Source organism: Bos indicus, chromosome 14 (assembly GCF_029378745.1).
Source record: "Bos indicus isolate NIAB-ARS_2022 breed Sahiwal x Tharparkar chromosome 14, NIAB-ARS_B.indTharparkar_mat_pri_1.0, whole genome shotgun sequence".
NCBI lineage: Eukaryota > Metazoa > Chordata > Mammalia > Artiodactyla > Bovidae > Bos > Bos indicus.
In genome coordinates, this window is record NC_091773.1 from 42,725,642 (window position 1) to 42,745,376 (window position 19,735).

Genomic DNA, 19,735 nt, shown 5'->3' on the forward strand with positions numbered 1-19,735 from the left:
TTAGAGATTAAAAGTTAAATAACAAGAAAATAACATTTTTCTTGTTGAAGGTTTATAGGAACATCATGACCAGACTATGTAGACAGCCCTAAGAACAAAGCATTACAACCAAGAAGTGTGCAACAACCAGTCACATTCCCTCCCGTTTTAGTACAAAAGAAGACTGAATTCTAATGGGGAAGATGGTTCTTTGGGATGCTGGTTCGCCAACTCCCTGGTTTGCTATCTTTCCGAATAAAGTTGCTATTCCTGTCTCAGCCTCTCTTGTCTCTATTTATTGGCCCATTGAGTGGCAAGCTGTATGAGCTTGGACTTTGTAACAATATCAGTATTATTACTCTCCTTACTGCTTTCCCCTTATACAGAGCAGAACATTCAGAAAAGTCTCTTCTCTGGTTAGTCTGCTGATTACTATTGAGATATTGATATCCCTGTCTACTGAACTCTTGAACTTGCTGATATTTTTTTTTTTTTTCTGTGCCATATTTGGGCCTTTTTCTGAAGATATGAATCCTGTCTCAGGGTAACAGGTACACTAGGAAGCCATCCTTTCCAAAATCTTACTATCATCTGTGTGTGATACAACAAAACAGGAGATAAATGAATACCTTTTGTAGAAACCGCCAACACCTATAATCCTCCTTCCCTTTGAAGTTCTCAAAGATACTCCCCTTCTACCCATTTCTCTTGCCATCTCAGGAGCCCAGCAAAATTTCATCAGTGCAGGTGAACTTTTATCTTTACAAAAGCACTTAAAACACAGAAACAAAAATGTTCTGCCAACAGGCTTGGTCATGACCATGAAGGAAAAATAAGAAAATAAGACTACAAATTAAAACCTCATTACATTAACCTTTATCAACATATTAAGGGTTCTTTTGACCTACATACAAAGTGGAAGTGTTATCAACTTTGGATAACTTATTTTCTCTTTCTATGCCTGCACCTCTAGCCTAGCCCCCTTGTTAGTGATTTGAAATAGATACAATCTTCTTAACTGGCACTAGGACCCTTAAATTCACATAAAAGGCCCTACCCAGAACTCCATGCTTTAGAGGATATGCATCACAAAGAACCAAATTAAATTATTACAAAATGCTTACTCATGTCACTAGGATCTGATGCTCAAAGCTGACACAATGTGACCCTGACACTTAAGATCATGGCATTGACTCACACCATCCAGGCCAAGAAAAGTGCTTGCTTATCTCCTTTTCTGTGCCCCTCAACAAAATGCAGAGAGGATTTGAATATTAGAAGGTCTTAGACAGGAGGGAAAACCCTGACAAATTTTTCCTCTTACAAGGCACAAATCCTCCATTTTCTTCCTTTCATTTGCATTCCAATTCACAGTTTCAAAGATACCCGAGAATTAGCAGAAGCTTTACAATAGTTGTGAGGTGGCCTAGAAATGAAACCAAGCAGGACCCTTGAAGCTCTCTGGGGTACAAAAATCTTTCTGTGTCCCCCATTTCTTGTTTGTACAAAAAGAGCTTCAGTCTTCTAGACCTTCCCTGAGTTCTGAAGGGCAGATTCAGTTAAATAAAGAGGTGAAGGAATGCAGGAACGAGGAAAAGCAGTCGAGAAACAATAGTGCAAGTTCCCAGTTACTCCCCAGGGGTTGTGCATAGTAATCTAATACATATCTCTGAGTTCTTCTGCAGGACCTAGAGTCTCACTCAGGTGGAAGACAGTAACTTTAAGCTGAGCACAAGCATATGGGCTCCAGGCTGGTGGGAAGCAGACAGATGATGAGATTCCTGGAACACTATCTTGTTACCTCACCACCAACCAATCAGAAGAAAGTTATACTCTATCCATGGAATTCTCCAGGCAAGAATACTGGAATGGGCTGCCATGCCCTCATCCAGGGGATCTTCCCAACCCAGGGATCGAACCCAGGTCTCCTGCATTGCAGGCAGATTCTTTACCACTGAGCTACCAGGGAAGCCCAAATCAATTCTAGATTACTTATATTACCGAATACAATATAAATGCTGTATAAAAGGCCACCAATATGCAGCAAATTCAAGTTCTGCTTTGTGAAACTTTCTGAAAGCTTTTTGAAAAGTATTTTTGATCTGAGTTTGGTTGCAGCCACTGATGTAGAACTTACACAGATTGAAGGACTGACTATATGTATATTTATGACATTTATATACATCACATAACATAAAGAAAGACTGACATTGATTCTTTACCTTGGCAATGATATTGGATATTGGATACTAGAATTGTGAGTACCATTTTGCTAAAAGTATTTACCAAATACTTTTAAGAATACCAATAAGAATTAATAAAATATTCCTTAAAAGACTTAATTTATAATTATTTAAATGAATTTTAAAATATATATGTGTTCATTATAAATTGTATTTACTTGTATATTCAATAGAGAAGTTTGGATATTTGAGAAGAGATTCACTTAAAAATACATGAATATCATTATATTCTTTACATTCACATTGATTTATATTTTTATATTTATATTCAAAGTTTATGTACTTGAAAAAAGTTGAATTCTGTTATATCACCACTGTCAAAAGAATATAAGTAACTAAAACTGTCTATAATAAAACCATGATCAGGCAAGTAAAAACAAAATAAGTGTATGTTAATCGCTCTATCATGTCCGACTTTTTGCGACCCCATGGATTATAGCCTGCCAGGCTGCTCCATGGAATTCTCCAGGCAAGAATACTGGAGTAGGTTTCCATTCCCTTCTCCAGGGAATCTTCCTGACCCAGGGATGGAATCCACACCTGCTTCACTGGCAGGCAGATTCTTTAACAACTGAGCCACCAGGGCAGTCCATCTACTATAAATCCATGACTAGTCAAGAAAAAAAGAGGGGTCGGGGGGGGAAGTAATTTATAAATCATGGGTGCCATTGTTTATTACTCATTTAAACATTGCAATTCATTAACAAAATACCTAGAGCAGCACAATAAAAATTAAATTCAATTAAAATTTGTATCTTGCCTATTTTTCACCTTATAAAATCATCAGCTTTACATATTTTTTTGTTTTTTGTTATGAAAGTATACTGTGCAATAGGCAGAACACGTTTTATTTAACACTTTAGTGGTTTGCTATACAGCTTTCAAACATTTAAACATCTTTTATGTGGGCCTCTATTTGTTTTAGTCCTGGGCCTGTCAAATATTAGAAGCAGGCCAGTGGACTAGGAGTGTCAAAGAATGTGAACAGATCCATTTTCCCTGATGCTGACCTTTAAAAATAGACAGCAAACCTAATTATGATTGATTTTCTGGCCTCAAAAGCTATTTCTAGGTGTAATAAGGTAAATTCCTAGGGCTTCTCTCATTCTATTTTCTATCTGTTTCATCAAAGTTCCACATCTATTCTGTTGTTAACTCTTGATTCTCTAACCACATCATAATTTCCCACTTCTGGTTCATAAATGGACTTTGGGCACTCTCCATCATGTGTAGTCTTTAGCTTTTTGTATGTAGATCTGAAAGTGAGAGAAAGTGAAATTCGCTCAGTCGTGTCCAACTCTTTGGTACACCATGGACAGTCCATAGAGAGTCCATGGAATTTTCCAGGCCAGAATACTGGAGTGGGTAGCCTTTCCCTTCTCCAGGGGATCTTCTCAGCCAAGAGATCAAACCCAGGTCAGCTGCACTGGAGTTAAGCTTAGTTAAGTTCAGCCGCTCACGTCCGACTCTTTGCAACCCCATGAACTGCAGCACGCCAACCACCCTGTCCATCACCAACTCCCAGAGTTTACTCAAACTCATGTCCCTTGAATTGGTGATGACATCTAACCATCTCATCCTCTGTCATCCCCTTTTCCTCCCACCTTCAATCTTTCCCAGCATCAGGGTCTTTTCCAATGAGTCAGTTTTTTGCGTCAGGTAGCCAAAGTATTAGAGCTTCAGCTTCAGCATCAGTCCTTCCAATGAATATTTAAGATTGATTTCCCTTAGGAAGGACTGGTTGGATCTCCTTTCAATCCAAGGGACTCCCAAGAGTCTTCTCCAATACCACAGTCCAAAAGCATCAATTCTTCTGTGCTCAGTTTTCTTTATAGTCCAACTCTCACATCCACACATGACTACTGGAAAAACCATAGCTTTGACTAGATGGACCTTAGTTGGCAAAGTAATGTCTCTGCTTTTTAATATGTTGTCTAGGTTGGTCATAACTTTTCTTCCAAGATGCAAGCGTCTTTTAATTTCATGGCTGCAGTCACCATCTGCAGTGATTTTGGAACCCTAAAAAGTAAAGTCTCTCATTGCTTCCACTGTTTTCCCATCTATTTGCCATGAAGTAATGGGACCAGATGCCATGATCTTAGTTTTCTGATTGTTGAGTTTTAAGCCAACTTTTTCACTCTCCTCTTTCACTTTCATCAGGAGACTTTTTAGTTCTTCTTTGCTTTCTGTCATTAGTGTGGTGTCATCTGCATATCTGAGGTTATTGATATTTCTCCAGCAATCTTGATTCCAGCTTGTGCTTCATCCAGTCCAGCATTTCTCATGATGTACTCTGCATATAAGTCAAATAAACAGGGTGACAATATACAGCCTTGATGCATTCCTTTTCCTATTTGGAACCAGTCTGTTGTTCCACATCCAGTTCTAACTGTTGCTTCCTCACCTGCATACAGATTTTTCAATAGGCAGGTCAGGTGGTCTGGTATTCACATCTCTTGAAGACTTTTCCACAGTTTGTTGTGATCCACAAAGTTGAAGGCTTTGGCATAGTCAACAAAGAAGAAGTAGATGTTTTTCTGGAACTCTCTTGCTTTTTCAATGATCCAATAGATGTTGGCAATTTGAGCTCTGGTACCTCTGCCTTTTCAAAATCCAGCTTGAAATTTACCACGTTGCAGGCCAATTCTTTACCAGCTGAGCCACAAGAGAAGACCATAGAGATCTGAATGTTGTTTTATTCTTCTATTTAAAACAATTGCCTGACCTAAGTTTTGATTGCAAAGCCCTCTACTCCCAAGGGGCATCCAATTGACTTCAAGTTGCCTCTCTTGAATAAGCACAGTGCCAGTCACAAGGCTAGACAAGGAGCCAGGCCTTGTCCCCTTTCCCTATCCTTTGTTTTAGAGATTTTGGTTGATTTCAATAACTGATCATAGGGCTGTTCATTTTGTTTTCTCATGTTTTAAATTCTCCCTCTTATATTTAAAATTCGTCTATGAATTTTGCTCATTTCACATGTTAGCAAGATGATGCTCAAAATCCTTTAAGCTAGGTTTCAGCAGTATGTGAACCAAAAATTTCCAGATGTACAAGTTGGATTTAGAAAAGGCAGAGGAACCGCAGACGAAATTGGAAACATTTGTTGAATCATGGAGGAAGCAAAAGAATTCCAGAAAAACATCTACTTCTGTTTCATTGACTATGCTGAAGCCTTTGACTATATGGATCACAACATAGTGTAGAAAATTCTTAGGTAAATGGGAGTACCATACCACCTTACCTGTCTCCTGAGAAACCTGTATGCGAGTCAGAAAGCAAAAGCTAGAACTGGACATAGAACATGGACTGGTTCAAAATTGGGAAAGGAGTACGTCAAGGCTGCATATTGTCACCCTGTTTACTTAACTTATATGCAGAGTACATCATGAGAAATGCTGGGCTGGATGAATCACAATCTGAAATCAAGATTGCTGGGAGAAATATCAACAACCTCTGATATGCAAATGATACCACTCTAATGAAGAAAGTGAAGAGGAATTAAAGAGCCTCTTGGTGAGGATGGAAGAGGAGACTGAAAAAACTGCATGGAACTCAACATTCAAAAAACTAAGATCATGGCATCTGGTTTCATCACTTCGTGGCAAATCAGATCAGATCAGATCAGATCAATCGCTCAGTCATGTCCGAATCTTTGCAACCCCATGAATCACAGCACACCAGCCTCCCTGTCCATCACCAACTCCTGGAGTTCACCCAGACTCACGTCCATCGAGTCAGTGATGCCACCCAGCCATCTCATCCTCTGTTGTCCTCTTCTCCTCTTGCCCTCAATCCCTCCGAGCATCAGAGTCTTTTCCAATGAGTCAACTCTTTGCAGGAGGTGGCCAAAGTCCTGGAGTTTCAGCTTTAGCATCATTCCTTCCAAAGAAATCCCAGGGCTGATCTCCTTCAGAATGGGCTGGTTGGATCTCCTTGCAGTCCAAGGGACTCTCAAGAGTCTTCTCTAACACCACAGTTCAAAAGCATCAATTCTTCGGTGCTCAGCCTTCTTCACAGTCCAACTCTCACATCCATACATGACCACAGGAAAAACCATAGCCTTGACTAGACAGACCTTTGTGGGCAAAGTAATGTCTCTGCTTTTGAATATGCTATCTAGGTTGGTCATAACTTCCCTTCCAAGAAGTAAGCATCTTTTAATTTCATGGCTGCAATCACCATCTGTAGTGATTTTGGAGCCCAAAAAAATAAAGTCTGACACTGTTTCCACTGTTTCCCCATCTATTTCCCATGAAGTGATGAGACTAGATGCCATGATCTTCGTTTTCTGAATGTTGAGCTTTAAGCCAACTTTTTCACTTTCACTTTCATCAAGAAGCTTTTGAGTTCCTCTTCACTTTCTGCCATAAGGGTGGTGTCATCTGCATATCTGAGGTGATTGATATTTCTCCCGGCAATCTTGATTCCAGCTTGTGTTTCTTCCAGTACAGCGTTTCTCATGATGTACTCTGCATAGAAGTTAAATAAACAGGGTGACAATATACAGCCTTGACGTACTCCTTTTCCTATTTGGAACCAGTCTGTTGTTCCATGTCCAGTTCTAACTGTTGCTTCCTGACCTGCATACAAATTTCTCAAGAGGCAGATCAGGTGGTCTGGTATTCCCATCTCTTTCAGAATTTTCCACAGTTTATTGTGATCCACACAGTCAAAGGCTTTGGCATAGTCAATAAAGCAGAAATAGATGTTTTTCTGGAACTCTCTTGCTTTTTCCATGATCCAGCGGATGTTGGCAATTTGATATCTGTTTCCTCTGCCTTTTCTAAAACCAGCTTGAACATCAGGAAGTTCACAGTCCACATATTGCTGAAGCCTGGCTTGGAGAATTTTGAGCATTACTTTACTAGCATGTGAGATGAGTGAATTGTACAGTAGTTTGAGCATTCTTTGGCATTGCCTTTCTTTGGGATTGGAATGAAAACTGACCTTTTCCAGTCCTGTGGCCACTGCTGAGTTTTCCAAATTTGCTGGCATATTGAGTGCAGCACTTTCACAGCATCATCTTTCAGGATTTGGAATAGCTCAACTGGAATTCCATCACCTCCACTAGCTTTGTTCATAGTGATGCTTTCTAAGGCCCACTTGACTTCACAATCCAGGATGTCTGGCTCTAGGTGAGTGATCACACCATCGTGATTATCTGGGTCATGAAGATCTTTTGTGTACAGTTCTTCTGTGTATTCCTGCCATCTCTTCATAATATCTTCTGCTTCTGTTAGGTCCATACCATTTCTGTCCTTTATCGAGTCCATCTTTGCATGAAATGTTCCTTTGGTATCTTTGATTTTCTTGAAGAGATCCCTAGTCTTTCCCATTCTGGTGTTTTCCTCTATTTCTTTGCATTGATCACTGAAGAAGGCCTTCTTATCTCTTCTTGCTATTCTTTGGAACTCTGCATTCAGATGTTTATATCTTTCCTTTTCTCCTTTGCTTTTCGCTTGTCTTCTTTTCATAGCTATTTGTAAGGCCTCCCCAGACAGCCGTTTTGCTTTTTTGCCTTTCTTTCCCATGGGGATGGTCTTGAACCCTGTCTCCTGTACAATGTCACGAACCTTATTCCATAGTTTATCAGGCACTCTATCTATAAGATCCAGGTCCTTAAATCTATTTCTCACTTCCACTGTATAATCATAAGGGGTTTGGTTTAGGTCATACCTGAATGGTCTAGTGGTTTTCCCTACTTTCTTCAATTTAAGTCTGAATTTGGCAATAAGGAGCTCATGGTCTGAGCCACAGTCAGCTCCAGGTCTTGTTTTTGCTGACTGTATAGAGCTTATCCATCTTTGGCTGCAAAGAATATAATCAATCTGATTTCGGTGTTGACCATCTGGTGATGTCCATGTATTGAGTTTTCACTTGTGTTGTTGGAAGAGGGTGTTTTTTTATGACCAGTGCATTTTCTTGGCAAAACACTATTAGTCTTTGCCCTGCTTCATTCTGTATTCCAAGACCAAATTTGCCTGTTACTCCAGGTGTTTCTTGACTTCCTACTTTTGCATTCCAGTCCCCTATGATGAAAAGGACGTCTTTTTGGGTGTTAGTTCTAAAAGGTATTGTAGGTCTTCATAGAACCGTTCAACTTCAGCTTCTTCAGTGTTACTGGTTGGGGCATAGACTTGGATTACTGTGATATTGAATGGTTTGCCTTGGAAACGAACAGAGACCATTCTGTCGTTTTTGAGATTGCATCCAAGTACTGCATTTTGGACTCTTTTGTTGACCATTATGGCCATTCCATTTCTTCTGAGGGATTCCTGCCCGCAGTAGTAGATATAATGGTCATCTGAGTTAAATTCCATGGCCAATAGAAAGGGAAAAAGTAGAAGCAGTGACAGATTTTTTTCTTGGTCTCCAAAATCACTGCACAGGTTGACTGCAGCCATGAAATTAAAAGACACTTGCTCCTTGGAAGGAAAGTGATGACAAACCTAGATAGTGTATTAAAAAGCAGAGGCATCACTTGGCCAACAAAGTCAAAACTATGGCTTTTCCAGTAGTCATGTATGGATGAGAGAGTTGGACCATAAGAAAGGTTGAGCACTGGAAAAATGATGCTTTCATCTTGTGTTGCTAGAGAAGACTCTTGAGAGTCTCTTGGACTGCAAGGAGATTAAACCAATCAATCCTAAAGGAAATCAACCCTCAATATTCATTGAAAGGACTAAAGCTGAAGCTGAAACTCCAATACTTTGGCCACCTGATGTGATTAGCTGACTTTTTGGAAGACTCTGATGTTGGGAAAGATAGAAGGCAAAGTGATAAGGGGGCAATATAGGATGAGATGATTAGATAGCATCACCAACTCAATGGACATGAATTTGAGCAAACTCCAGAAGATAGTGGAGGACAGAGGAGCCTGGCATGCTACAGTCCATGGGGTCACAAAGAGTCAGACATGACTTAGTGACTGAACAACAACAATAGTAACAACCCCACAAATCCTAGGCCTGCAACTTCAACCTCAATAAAAGCAGAACGCCAGGCCTGTGCTTTCTTTCTTTCTACCTATAACCTTACTGTGTGCCCTCAGGTATGCCTTGTAATTTCCAGGACTAGTAATCAATTATTTTCTTCAAAATTTCCTGATAGTTATTACTGAGGGCATCTTGAAATCCTAATAAAAATCACAAGGACCAGGTCAGCCACAACATTGGTTATTGATTGGCTGAGACCAGCACAAAACACTTTGATCTCAGATTATTTGATTCATCCCTTTAGTTGCTAATTTACCTGATGGCTTCCTTAATGAGGGTCAGCTCTGGTCACTTGAGAGCCTGTTCTTGGAGACTCAGCTGATACTTGGAATAAAAAACAATCCATCATCACTTTGGAAACAAGATAAAGGAAATAACTATCATAAAATGGAAGAAATCTTTTTTCTTTCTGTATAAGAATCCCATATATGAAAGTACTACCAAAAATTCTACATGTCATCTACACTTACAAATTGTAGGCCTCCCTGTGAAACCTCATTTCTTTACTCAAATTAAAGGACGCCCCTATCTCTGAAATTGACATGCAAAATATTATCTGTCACACATATTTTGGTACCCTGTCTTATTAAATTTTAATGTTTGATTGCTCAGTGAAATAACATTGAGCGAATCAATGCAAATAAGTATCAACCTCTAAAATTCCATGACTTGCATATATTATCTGTCACTGCAGCATTACTTTTCTGTGCTTTAGAGAAATATTAGATAATTCAATTACCAACATACACATGAAAAAAACAAGATAGAAACCCAATGTCACATTTATTTTTGTAAGCATTTGTCCTTTTGGCTGTTCAGAATACAATCCTTTGTCTGTTGGTACCCAGATTCCTTTGGCATGCAGTCTTGGTCAAAGGTAGTGTCATTCTGATGCTGAAGAAATTCCTGGCTACACACTCCCTAAAGTGTGTAGAAGCTACACACTTCTAACATCATGCAACCAAGAGTGACCCAAGCTCATCTAACAAAATGGTATTCAATGGAGTTTTGATCTTGAGCTAGAGATGCAAGAAATAAGGAAAAATTTGAAGAAAGATCTGATCTTCAGTAAATGTGCACCAGTAAGGACCCTAAAGGGTTTTTATCTAAAGACCAACTTGATGATTTTGTACCTTTTCTGTACAAAGAGATGTGTATTTTGAAATCCACCCACCCTTGGTTAAAGCGAATCCTTTACAAGAATGCATGCTGTCAGACTGCTCCAAATATGTAGTGTGCTTTCCCTGTCTCCTGGATCTATTTCCTAAGCTTTGTCATATATATCTTATCATCTAGATTTTCACTTATCCTGTGGGCATTCAATTCCCTTCTGCCTGAGGCAGGTTTGGTTTTCTTTGCTTGCAACAAGAACCTTTGATCGATATACTACAATACAATGTCTCTTGATAAAGCATATTTTTTAGAAAATCTTATATTAAAAAAATTAAGTTGATTTACATTCAAGAGTAACCTAAAACAACCACAAAACTTACATTAAAAAATGATTCCCCCAAATAAGTCTAATAAATAATAATGGAATGCACATGTTTGGAGAATTTCATAGTGCTTTTCATATCTCTTGATTTCTTTGATAATGATAACAAGCAATTGAGGCCAGCAGGTCTGTGTGAAAATGTACACACAGACACAAAGGGATTGGGAACCAGAGAGTCTAAAAAGCTTGTTTTGGTGCAGGGTAGTCAGACAAAGGCCTGGGGCTAGAAACCAGCCTCCAGACTATTGATTGAGAACTTTTGAAAAGGAAATCTATAGGTTCAATTTTTGACACGCAGCCTGTAAATGCACAGGCAACATTATCACCTATTCTCTTCATTAAAGTGGAAAGTAAGGTAAGCAGGCTTCCTATGTACTGAAATCATATTCTAATTGCTTAGGGTTTACAGTGCCCTGGACTGACAAGCAGACACCCTACAATAAAGTTCCCATTAACTCATAGATTCACGGCATCACTTGTTAAAGAATTTCAAACATCAAACTTCTGTATTTTTTTCTATATAACAGGAAACTTCAGTTCAAATGAAATTTCAGGCACAAATTCAGTATGTAAGCAGAAAAGCCCTAACGCTTTGATTGAAGCAAAGCTGGTTGACTAGTGCCCCTGATCCTGACACTTAAGCCCCTCTGTATCTCAGGACTCTGAGAAAAGAGTCTAAACACTTAAGAAAAGAGTCTAAACACTTAATCAAGCCCTGTGCCTGGTTTCAGAAATGAAAATATTCAAGTATAGATAAATTAGGTGTTAATTTGTTTGTTTGTTTTCCAAGTCCAACTCCATATATGATTTTTATGGAAGACCTAGAGTCTTGACTCCAAACAAGTGAGGATTTTTTTTTTTTTTTTTTTGCTTGTTTGTTTTTCAATTCAGGGGGAACATGTGTATTTCCACCTTATTCTCCAAAACCCTACCTCAAAGGAAGACCCTGCTCAGTGCCTGTGTAGATGAACCTGAAAACTCACTGCAGTTACATGTTATATTGTCCTCAGCTGGTAAGTATGCTTCTCGAGGATAGAACCTCTGCTCTCAAACTTATTTCTATTCTTCATGACTAGACAAGCCACATAACTTATCTTCCAAATAAGACCACTTTTGAGAGTGAAAGTGAGGCCATTTATAATTATAACTGAGGAGCTGGCCAGGCAAAGTACGATGATGATCACCCTGCCCACGATATCAAGTATGTTCTACAAAAAAGGACTCTATGAAAAAGACATTTGGCATTCAAGAGTCTCCAACTTGTCCTTAATTATTCAAAATGTGGAAATAAATTTCACACCACTCAGATTTCTCAAGAATCTCTGACTTTTGAGAAGAGACTCAGTCACATTCTTAGTAACATCAGTAGCTCCCATTTGATCTGCTTGGTAAAGCTCACATCTGAATACACATGCTGCTGTTTTCATTAGTGTTATTGTTGTTGTTTAGTCACTAAGTTGTATCCAACTCTTTACAACCCCATGGACTGTAGCCCACCAGGCTCTTCTGTCCATGGGACTTTTCAGGCAAAAATACTAGAGTGACATTTCCTTCTCCAGAGGATCTTTCAGACCCAGGGATTGAACTGAGTCTCCTGCTTGGCAGGTGGATTCTTTACCACTGAGCCACCTGGGAAGCTGAACACACATGTGGAGAAGATAAAAAATGAAGGGATTTCCATTCCAAAATAAAATTAGCAAATAATCTGCCATAAACAGTGAATTATACAAGAAAATGAAGATCTGTTAAGTTTCAATGTTGAAGTCTTGGTTATGCCTACCCACAAACACAATTTCCACTCTGGCCTCACTTATAGACAGTACTTTCTGGAGATGGTCGAAGGCCAGTATTGGACTCTGTCACAGCCATTAGAGGTACAATTTTTGTGAGACATATTTATGGGATATCCTTGCCCTCTCAGTCACCTGTCTGTTCTCCTTAGTCACAGAGCAAATGACTTTCTGACCTGCTGGGTCTAGGACTTGGATTGAAATAATCACCTTCTACTACCACCTAAGTGACTTAGGTGCCCATATTTGCATTTGACACTGATCCCTCCAGCTCTGCTCAACCCCACAATTTATTTCCAGTTCAGAAGAAAAGAGTGATTGTTCAGCTAGTCAATGTGTTTTTTCTAATTTCTATATGCCTTTCGTTGCAAGTTTGTCAATGATATTCCAGAGATGAGGAAGAATTTTATAAACCTTAATTTTCATTTCTATCATAATTCTTGGCAGTAGGTAAGACTTATAATCAGAAAATGACCATTATGATAGTATGAGAACATTTTATAAATCAATGTTTAATGTTTACAAATGAATCTATGGAGAAGAGAATAAAAGCTAAAGAGTGAAAAACAGATGAGTAAATTTTTTATGACATTGAAAAAGGCTTATCTAGAAAGCATAATGTCATATGTCTTGCATACCTTTGTATTTATTTATTCTATTTTACAATGAAAGAAGAGAAAGTTTAAAGCTAAAGTATGCTGGAATTAATTTTCCATTAGAGAATACTTCAATTGCTTTAAAGCTTTTAATTTTCACTTTTTACACTTCTCACACTTGAAAGATTTTTAACTGGAATCCAAATAATTACAAAGAAGAAAAGTTTACCATTTACAAGAACATGGATAGAACTTGAGGAAATTATGCTAAGTGAAATAATGCATACAAAGAAAAATACTATGTTAGTTCACTTATATGTAGAATTTCAAAACAATAACAACAAACTCATGGAAACAGAATAGATTCATGATTTTCAAAGATAAGAGAGGGGGTGGGACAGGAAAAATGGAGAAAGGTAGTCAAGGCTACAAGTGTCCAGTTATAAGATGAGTAAGTTCTGGGGCTATACTGTACCGTGTGGACACTATAGTGAATAATACTCTATTGCATACCTGAAAGTGGCTAACAGAGTAAATCTTAAAAGTCCCCCCTGCAAATTCTAACTGTGTGAGATAACAGATGTGTTAACTACCCTTATTGTGATCTTCATTTCCCAGTGTATATGTATATCAAATCATCACAATATATACCTGAAACTGACACAATGTTATATTGTGTAAACTATATCTCAGTAAAGCTGGGAAAACAAAAAGGTAATCAAAGTTAGGGGAAATATACAAGTTAGTGATTTGATATAAAAAGAAATAGAGTCCCCAGGCTAGGCTGATTGGGAGTTATACCTAACAGGACTCTCAATTTTCAAACATCAATAGCTCAAAAAATAAGGCTGTCATTAACAGAAACATTTGAGAGATGAGTTTGGGAGCAAGGCAATGTACTAAGCACAGCCTCAGCCATGTTGATTCTGAGTTCCAGGGAGATATCTAACTGGCAAACTCCAACAGGAAAGAATGTAGGACTGAAGCTAATATAGAAAGATACATACAGTCTGGAGTTGGGGGGAAGAGTCACCTACACAGAGGTTTTAGCTGAATCCACAAAAATGGTGGAAGCTGCTGGAACTTAAAGGAACAGAGTCACTAAGGTCACCAACTCAAAGCAAACATCATGTAGTCAAGTTTATAGGTGTGAGCTCCATGAAGGAGTGAGGATTCTTTTTTCTTTAAAATACGCAAAGCAGAGGAAGAAAATACATGCATGTTACATTTTATTGTGCTTAATTGTATGGCTTCTCACAGATATTGTGGGTTTCTCTTTTTTATTTTTTAACAAATTGAAGGTTGCGGCAACCATGCATTGAGCAAATCTACTGGCACTGTTTTTCCAACGGCATTTGCTCACTGTCTCTGTGGCATTTTGGTAATTCTCATGACATTTCAAACTTTTCCATTATTCTTATATTATATTTGTTACAGTGATCTGGAATCAGTGATCTTTGATTTTCCTACTATGAATCACTGAAGGCTCAGATGATGGTAAGTATTTTTTAGCAATAAAGTATTTTCTAATTAAAATATGTACATTGTTTTTGCGACATAATACTATTGCATACTTATTAGACTGTGGTATGGCACAAACATAACTTCTATATACAAGTGAAATAACATATTCTTCTTCAATAATTCCTAGAGAAGGGATTACTGGGCAGAGATTCTGTGCTGTGTGCTTAGTTGCTCAGTTCAGTTCGTTTCAGTCGCTCAGTCGTGTCCGACTCTGCGACCCCATGAATCGCAGCATGCCAGGCCTTCCTGTCAATCACCAACTCCTGGAGTTCACTCAGACTCACGTCCATTGAGTTGGTGATACCATTCAGCCATCTTATTCTCTGTCGTCCCCTTATCCTCCTGCCCCCAAGCCCTCCCAGCATCAGAGTCTTTTCCAGTGAGTCAACTCTTCTCATGAGGTGGCCAAAGTTTTGGAGTTTCAGCTTCAGCATCAGTCCTCCCAATGAACACCCAGGACTGATCTCTGTTAGAATGGACTGGTTGGATCTCCTTGCAGTCCAAGGGACTCTCAAGAGTCTTCTTTAACACCACAGTTCAAAAGCATCAGTTCTTCGGTGCTCAACTTTCTTCACAGTCCAACTCTCACATCCATACTTGACCACTGAAAAAACCATAGTCTTAACTAGACAGACCTTTGTTGGCAAGGTAATATCTCTACTTTTCAATATGCTAGCTAGGTTAGTCATAACTTTCCTTCCAAGGAGTAAGCGTCTTTTAATTTCATGGCTGCAATCACCATCTGCAGTGATTTTAGAGCCAAGAAAAACAAAGTCAACCACTGTTTCCACTATTTCCCCATTTTTTCCCATGAAGTGATGGGACCAGAAGCCATGATCTTCGTTTTCTGAATGCTGAGCTTTAAGTCAAATTTTTCACTCTCCTCTTTCACTTTCATCAAGAGGCTTTTTAGTTCCTCTTCACTTTCTGCCATAAGGGTGGTGTCATCTGCATATCTGAGGTGATTGATATTTCTCCCAGAAATCTTGATTCCAGCTTGTGCTTCTTCCATCCCAGCGTTTCTCATGATGTATTCTGCATATAAGTTAAATACGCAGGGTTACAGTATACAGCCTTGACGTACTCCGTTTCCTATTTGGAACCAGTCTATTGTTCCATGTCCAGTTCTAACTGTTGCTTCCTGACCTGCATATAGGTTTCTCAAGAGGCAGGTCAGGTGGTCTGGTATTCCCATCTCTTTCAGAATTTTCCACAGTTTATTGTGATCCACACAGTCAAAGGCTTTGGCATAGTCAATAAAACAGAAATAGATGTTTTTCTGGAACTCTCTTGCTTTTTCCATGATCCAGTGGATGTTGACAATTTGATCTCTGCTTCCTCTACCTTTTCCAAAACCAGCTTGAACATCAGGAAGTTCACGGTTCACGTATTGCTGAAGCCTGGCTTGGAGAATTTTGAACATTACTTTACTAGCATGTGAGATGAGTGCAATTGTGCGGTAGCTTGAGCATTCTTTGGCATTGCCTTTCTTTGGGATTGGAATGAAAACTGACCTTTTCCAGTCTTGTGGCCACTGCTGAGTTTTCCAAATTTGCTGGCATATTGAGTGCAGCACTTTCACAGCATCATTTTTCAAGATTTGAAATAGCTCAACTGGGATTCCATCACCTCCACTAGCTTTCTTTGTAGTGATGCTTTCTAAGGCCTACTTGACTTCACATTCCAGGATATCTGGCTCTAGATGAGTGATCACACCATCGTGATTATCTGGGTCATGAAGACCTTTTTTGTACAGTTCTTCTGTGTGTTCTTGCCACCTTTTCTTAATATCTTCTGCTTCTGTAAGTCCATACCATTTCTGTCCTTTATCGAGCCCATTTTTGTATGAAATGTTCCCTTGGTATCTTTAATTTTCTTGAAGAGATCTCTAGTCTTTCCCATTCTGTTGTTTTCCTCTATTTCTTTGCATTGATTGCTGAGGAAGGCTTTCTTATCTCTCCTTGCTATTCTCTTGGCAAAACTCTATTCGCCTTTGCCCTGCTTCTTTCCTGCTTCTTCTCCAAGGCCAAATTTGCCTGTGATTCCAGGTGTTTCTTGACTTCCTACTTTTGCATTCCAGTCCCTATAATGAAAAGGACATCTTTCTTCAGTGTTAGTTCTAAAAGGTCTTGTAGGTCTTCATAGAACTTCAGCTTCTTCAGCATTACTGGTTGGTGCATAGGCTTGGATTACCTTGATATTGAATGGTTTGCCTTGGAAACGAATAGAGATCATTCTGTCGTTTTTGAGATTGCATCCAAGTACTGCATTTCGGACTCTTTTGTTGACCATGATGGTTAGTCCATTTCTTCTGAGGGATTCCTGCCCGCAGTAGTAGATATAATGGCCATCTGAGTTAAATTCACCCATTCCAGTCCATTTTAGTTCGCTGATTCCTAGAATGTTGACGTTCACTCTTGCCATCTCTTGTTTGACTACTTCCAATTTGCCCTGATTCATGGACCTAACATTCCAGGTTCCTATGCAATATTGCTCTTTACAGCATTGGACCCTGCTTCTATCACCAGTCACATCCACAACTGCGTGTTGTTTTTGCTTTGGTTCCATCCCTCCATTCTTTGTTGAGGTATTTTTCCACTGATCTCCAGTAGTATATTGGGCACCTACCAACCTGGGGAGTTAATTTTTCAGTGTCCTACATTTTTGCCTTATCATACTGTTTATGGGGTTCTCGAGGCAAGAATACTGAAGTGGTTTGTCATTCCCTTCTCCAGTGGATCACATTCTGTCAGACCTTTCCACCATGACCTGCCCATCTTGGGTGGCCCCACAAGGCATGGCTTAGTTTCATTGAGTTAGACAAGGCTGTGGTCCGTGTGATCAGATTGGCTAGTTTTCTGTGATTATGGTTTCAGTGTTCTGCCCTGTGATGCCCTCTGGCAACACCTACCATCTTACTTGGGTTTCTCTTACCTTGGACGTGGGGTATCTTTTCATGGCTGCTCCAACAAAGCGCAGCCGCTGCTCTTTACCTTGGATGAGGAGTATCTCCTCACGGCCGCCCCTCCTGACCTTGAATGTGGAGTAGCTTCTCTCAGCCCTCCTGCACCCGCACAGCCACAGCTCCTGTCGTGTCCTACACTTTGCAACCCCATGGACGGTAGCCTGCCAGTCTGCTCTGTCCTTGGGGATTCTCCAGGCAAGGATACTAGAGTGGGTTGCCTTGCCCTCTTCCAGGGAATCTTCCCAACCCAGATATGGAAACCAAGTCTCCTGCACTGCAGGCAGATTCTTTACCGACTGGGCCACGAGGGTGTGAAACACAAGTCACTCAGTCGTGTCTGACTTGGCAATCCCATGGACGACAGAGTCGGAATTCTCCAGGCCAGAATACTGGAGTGGGTAGCCTTTCCCTTCTTCAGGGGATCTTCCCAAACCAGGATTGAACCCAGGTCTCTCGCATTGCAGGCTGATTCTTTACCAGCTGAGTCGCAAGGGAAGTCTGAGCCACTAGGGAAGCCTGATCAGAAATTCCAAATATCTTAAATTAATTGGCAATAACATTCACTATCCATAACAATGGAAAAACTTAGCCCCCTCACCAACACCATACAGGAGGCACTATGCCCCCACACCTTCACCAACACTGGACAACAACAGTAGCTTTTGTTAGTGTCAGTATCGTAAGTTTACATGGTTAAATTAATAGCGAATTAAGTCAAGGAATTAAAAGACACTTGCTCCTTGGAAGAAAAGTTATAACCAACCTAGATAGCATATTAAAAAGCAGAGACGTTACTTTGCCAACAAAGGTCTGTCTAGTCAAAGCTATGGTTTTTCCAGTAGTTATGTATGGATGCGAGAGTTGGGTTATAAAGAAAACTGAACACCTAAGAACTGATGCCTTTGAACTGTGGTGTTGGAGAAGACTCTTGAGAGTCCCTTGGACTGCAAGGAGATCAAATCAGTCAATCCTAAAGGAAATCAGTCCTGAATATTCGTTGTAACGACTGTTGATGAAGCTGAAGCTCCAATATTTTGGCCACCTGATGTGAACAGCTGACTCAGAGAAGACCCTGATGCTGGGAAAGATTGAAAGCAGGAGGAAAAGGGGATGACAGAGGATGAGATGGTTGGATGGCATCACTACGTCAATGGACATGAGTTTGCACAAGCTCTGGAAGCTGGTGATGGACAGAGAGGCCTGGCGTGCTGCAGTCCATGGGGTCGCAAAGAGTTGTTAATGACTGAGCAACTAAACTGACTGAAGCCGTTATTCATTTCAATCTTATCCCATTTTTGTTTTTATGTATTTTCAGTTTTCAGGGGCCTGGTAAAGTCAAGTGATTTATGCAATTTCTTTCTTTATTAAATAGGTGTAGGAGGAAATCAGTGTAATTAAAATTCCCTCTTACTTAATTTTCATTGATTTCCTATGAACAGGCTCTCTAAATGGTGCTTTCACCATTTAGAAAATAAATGAATGAAATGACAGATTTTAAAGATAGGTAATCTTTAGGTAAGTAGGTAGATAATGATATGTAATGGTAGGTAATACCTAGCATGGTATTTTAAAGTATCAGAGGTAAGTACTCAAGTGGCTACTTGACTGAGGAAAGTTATCATCACTAAAATCTATTATAAAATCAGAGACTACAAAAATGTAAATGTAACCATTTTCTATTGATTTTGAAAGGGTTACAAAATGCTCATCAAAATATCCTTGTTGAATAAAGAGAACTTTCTAAGTTGTTAAGAAATTTCCTCTTGAACTGAATTTTCTTTGCTATCTGCAATAGGGGGCTTTGGTGAATATTCACTTCTCTGGAAAAAAAAAAATGAGCAAATTAGCCATTGGAGAAGAGACCCATTTTAAAATAGATGTGGTTGTCATGAAATCTTCCCTTGCCTCTCACCCAGACACAAGACATAAAATACAGTCCATATCTGCTCCTTGAAATAGCAAAAGAAAGTAAGTTGTCTAATCTGGTTATCATTAAAGACCTTACATCAAATGGAGCTCTTGGTTGAAAGAATCAGAAGCCAACCATGACTAATTTAAGCATAAAATATTTTATTTAGAGGGTGTTAAATAGTTCATAGAATTTTAATGTGGGAGTGATGAGAGGAGGTGAAGGGAAAGGGAAGAGGG

General features: G+C 39.4%; 1 long non-coding RNA gene across 1 annotated transcript in view; it reads left to right on the top strand.

Moving 5' to 3' along the window:
* LOC139186937 (uncharacterized) overlaps positions 1–19,735 on the top strand; it is a 99,873-nt gene that overhangs the window by 72,192 nt on the left and 7,946 nt on the right. The window contains exons 2-3 of the long non-coding RNA XR_011570622.1: positions 11,604–11,725; positions 14,536–14,595. This is a non-coding gene — a long non-coding RNA (uncharacterized lncRNA). The remainder of the gene's footprint in view (positions 1–11,603; positions 11,726–14,535; positions 14,596–19,735) is intronic.